The sequence below is a fragment of the Olea europaea genome, chromosome 2 (assembly GCF_002742605.1).
Source record: "Olea europaea var. sylvestris chromosome 2, O_europaea_v1, whole genome shotgun sequence".
NCBI classification, from domain to species: domain Eukaryota; kingdom Viridiplantae; phylum Streptophyta; class Magnoliopsida; order Lamiales; family Oleaceae; genus Olea; species Olea europaea.
In genome coordinates, this window is record NC_036238.1 from 15,086,447 (window position 1) to 15,091,297 (window position 4,851).

Consider the following 4,851-nt stretch of genomic DNA (forward strand, 5'->3'; position numbering starts at 1 on the left):
ACGAGCTTATCTCATTCAAGAAACGAGTTGTAGAAGTTCAAACCATTTAAGATTTTGAAAGCCCAAGCCATAAATTAATTAAAAGCCCAACAATATAAGAGATTACGTTTAAATAAATTTAATTACAAAGATTTAATGAATAACTGGGTTGCCACAATGGTCATCTACATGGTATTTCATATAGGCAACCCAGGTTCGAATCACCATGTAGAATGTTTTTATGAAACTTTTTATGAATTTTTTTTATTCTTAAAAACTATTCAAATTCTTAGTTAAAGATCCAATTTAACAAATTTTATGATAATACAACTCCCCCCATTTAGTTTTTCATTAAAAAGAACAAGAAGTGGAATGTCACTTTTTCACTACATCCTTCCTTAAATCCGAATTTCATCTTATTTTCTCTTAAAAAAATATATTTTATGTCAATTTAAGCTAAGGGAATAACAAGGGTGAGAAGAATAAATGCTTTTTACACATTTGTTCTTTGATATCCAAGAAAATTCAAAGTACGTGGGAGTGTAAGTATTATTTCGTTTTCAAATTTGATTTTTCGTTAAAAGTTGAATGAAATGATACCTCCGGGTACGTGCTTCGGCACTACTATAGTTTGAATGCTCATTCTCCAGCCCTACGTGTTATGATGATATTATAGATATCGGATTTTGCCGAAAATCCATTTATGTGCGACAGTACGAATCCATGGTTCGAATTTTCTAATTTGATTACGAAATGCACCAATAATATCTATTGAGTTTCAAACTCATGGGTTAATTCCCTTCTTACGGGTTGAATTTTGTTCTTTTTTTGGGGACGCGGATGATAGTGGTTGAAGATGCAATTTGACATGAAAAAGTCGGTGAATTAACAACTTTAAATTGATTATGAAATATTTGTGTTTCATATTAATTACTTTTCTTTGGACATCGTATATGAAACTATTTCTACGAACATTTTCTTATAAATAGGTTATGTTTAAAAATATATATATGTGATATAGAATTTACTTACGAAACACCGTCTTAAAAAAAAAAAAAATGTCAACTAGTTAATGTTACTATTTTCTTGGAAATTTCAGTTTCTACTTAGATTTTAAAAATTCATAACTAATTTGTTACTTCGAATTTTTGAACAAAGCTATGGTGTTTGATAGCCTCATAAGTTAGCTACTGAATAAACTTAGAATCACGTCAATCCGATGTCGGTAAAATTTTATATGTCACTTTAAGTAAACATAGTGTTTCTGTTTTCTGAAAATTCCAATTTCTGCCATTGAACTTAAAAATTCGTAACTCAATCGCTACTTGGGATTTTTGGACAAAACCGGTGGAATTTAATAGCCTCATGGATTAGCTACTGAATAAACTCAAAATCTTGTCAATCCAATAACTATGAAATTTTATATGCCACCTTAAGTATGCTGCGCTGAGTTACTTTCCAAATCGAGTAGTTGTGAGGTTTTGAAAAATATTTTAACATCTCATATGTCACCAACAAAAGCTGAATTTTGGATATATTATGAGAAGTCCCCTATTTTCTCTTAAAGTTTCGATGTAGATTACTATGCAAATGAGTTTACTTTAAAACTTACTGCGCAGATATGGGAAGTCAAACAACAACATTTATTTTTAAATTCTTGTGTAGAATTTCACGCAACAAAAATGTATTTATACATGGATGTCACCTGAAAATATTAGGAATTAGTTTCTTTGTATTGAGTTATGTTGTTATTTATTGTCCTTTTAAAAAAAAAAATATTCTTAAATTAAATCTTTATAATTTCCTCTAAAAGTTTAGTTATTTTTTTTAAGTTTACGGCTAAAAGTATAATTAATCTAGCGACGTTTCGATCCTTGCGGGTCGGGGTGTTACAGCGTGGTATCAGAGCACGAGTTTAGTAGATTCTGTAAACTTAGCATATTTAAAAAAAAAAAAAAAATTAAAAGATGAGAAAGTGAAACATTTAAGGCATTTCATGGCATTTTGCATCCATCAATTGACCTCATCCGACGAATCCAAGGTATGGAATAAAATATTATGTTCCACTTTATTTTTTCGAGCATGATTTATGAATCATTTAAACTTGAATCTATGAAAATGCTAATAATATTTACGATGAAATATGTTATGTAAGTTATATTTTGTTTATATATACATGAAATGATGATTAACTATTTTATTGAAATCTCAAAAGCATAATGTATAAGTTGATATCACTAACAGAGAAAAAACATAATTGGACACTTATATGACAGACATGGTTAGAATTTATTAGACTGCTAGAAAGGCCACAGCTTGTAGAAGAGCGTTGAACTGTAGGTCTATCATTCAATCCTATGAGAACTACCTGATTGACCCATCTCGTCCGCTTTTTGAACACATACATGACATTTACGAGAGATGTATGGCGACGGTAGATGCAGGACTGGAGATCACGCATATCGAGGCTGTAAATAACCTCATACACTCATTTCCACCTCAATGGGGAAGCATGGGAGTCATGGTTAGGGATGAGATGCTAGAAGGTAACCTTCCAAAGCACCCAAATGCAATTGAATTCGGTATATACTGTCAGATCCTTCTAGACAGGTGGAGTGAGAGCTTAGAACTTCAACTGGAGATAGTAATTGAGCCTGACCTCGAGCCAGAACCCCAGTTTGAATCGGACCCAGAGGAAAATCCCAAAATGGGAGCATGAGAATGACTTTGGGTTGGAATTAGAGAGTGAGCATGAGCATGGGCCACATGTTGAGATGGACCTAGAGTCGGGGCTTGAGGCAGAAGACTTCGAAGATGAAGCTTCACCAAAGAAGATTCGCAAAATTCATAGGGATTAGAAATTAGATTCCTTTTCCTCGTGTTATCTTTTCCTTAATGTTATGGAAGTAAAGGTCGTCGAACTATTGTAAATCTTGATTTCAAGGAGTACTTTTAATAATTCAAAAAAAAAAAAAAATCAATTGTGGTTCGAGCTTAAAATATTTCCCTATTTTAATCCTGATTTTGGAAAAAGAAGTTAATGTGAGATATTATATCTTATTTTTAGGGAATGTCTCGTGCAAACTAGAACAATTTGATACGGGATCTCCTACAAGCGGTTCAAGATCTTGGCAGGTTTAATCAGAACCCAGATCCACCTACACCGCCAGCTCCTATTACTCTCCCGACTCATGCCTCGGTGGTTTAGTTATTTCGAAGGCATAAGCCCCTACCTTCGATGGAGCATCTGGTCCACTAGTAGTTGAGGAATGGTTTCGTAAGCTAGAACGTATTTTTCGACTCATAGACTGCACCGACGCCCAAAAGGTTCAGTGTGCGGAGTTTATGTTTATTAGTGATGCAAGTTACTGATGGGATTCAATGTCTCAGACTAGAACCCCGGAGCAGCAATTGATGTTAATTTGGGAACAATTTAAAGAGGAAGTAGGACAAGTATTTTCCTCAGTCTCTAAGAGATTTCAAGGAAAGCGAATTCCTTCAGCTCAAACAGGGTCATATGTTGACTGATTACGAATGAAAGTTCGATCAACTCTCAAGATATGCTCCACACCTTGTTGACACGGAAATTAAGAAGACTAGAAGGTTCGAGCAAGGTTTAAACCTAGACCTAAGCATGATCCTTATGTCACATTGTTTCACATCATATCGTGAGATGTTGGAACGAGCTCACGCTATTTGGTATCAGAAGGCTAATGCGGAGCAATACCGTTAATTGTACAACCAGCAAGATAGAGGGCATATTGGAAAGAGGATGTGGAATGATCAAGACAAAGGAAAAGGCAAATGGCAAAATAAGAAGGCTAACATTGAATCTAGTGCCAACAAGGCCATAGTAGCTACAGTTGCGCATTGTCTGAAGTGTGGTAAGCTTTATCGTGTTGAATGCTTGTATGGGAAGAATACCTGTTTTCGGTGCAGTAAGCCAGGACATATTGTTAAGGATTGTCCTTTGTTCATTCAAAAGAAGGATGATAACAGTGATCAGAATAAAAAGGAAAAAACACGAGTTTTTACACTGACTCAGAAGGATGCAGAGGAAAATTCAAACGTAATAACAGGTGTTTTACTGATATTCAATACACCTGCTTATGTCCTGTTTGATTCGAGAGCTACTCACTGTTTTGTATCAACGTCTTTCATTGCTAAATCTAATATTACTTGTGAGAAGTCAGAAAGTACACTAGAAGTTAGTGTCCTCTCAGGTATAACATTAAATGCATATCAGTTAGCTAGGTCGGTAAATCTTGAAATCGAAGGAAAAACATTAGAAGCTAATTTGTATCTGATAGAGATGAAAGACTTCGTTGTGATTTTGGGCAAGGGTTGGTTGGGATGTAATTATGCAACCATTCGTTGTAGAGAGAGGGAAGTGTCCTTTCAGAAACTAGGAGAAAAGCAATTCTCTTTCCTCGGAATAAAGACCAAACCCCATCTCCAAATAGTATAGGCCTTGCAAGCTGAGAAAATGGTGAGAAAAGAAACGTACCAAGGGTTTCTAGTTAACATTTCAGAAGAAAAATAGACGACAATAAAGATTGAGGACGTACTAGTGGTACGAGAGTTTATAGATGTGTTTCCAGAAGAACTACCTGGTAATCCACTAGATAGACAGGTGGAGTTCACAATAGATTTGGTTCTCGGAGCGGCACCAGTATCTAAAGCTCCATACAGAATGTGACTTCAAAGGAACTTCAGGAGTTAAAATTTCAATTACAAGAATCGTTGGATTGTGGCTTTATTCGACTAAGTGTGTACACTTGGTGATGAGGACATCTACTTTTTATTTATTTTTAGTTGGACTTTATTTATGTTTTAGATTTTATTTATGTAATTGGGCTTGTGTTGGCCCAA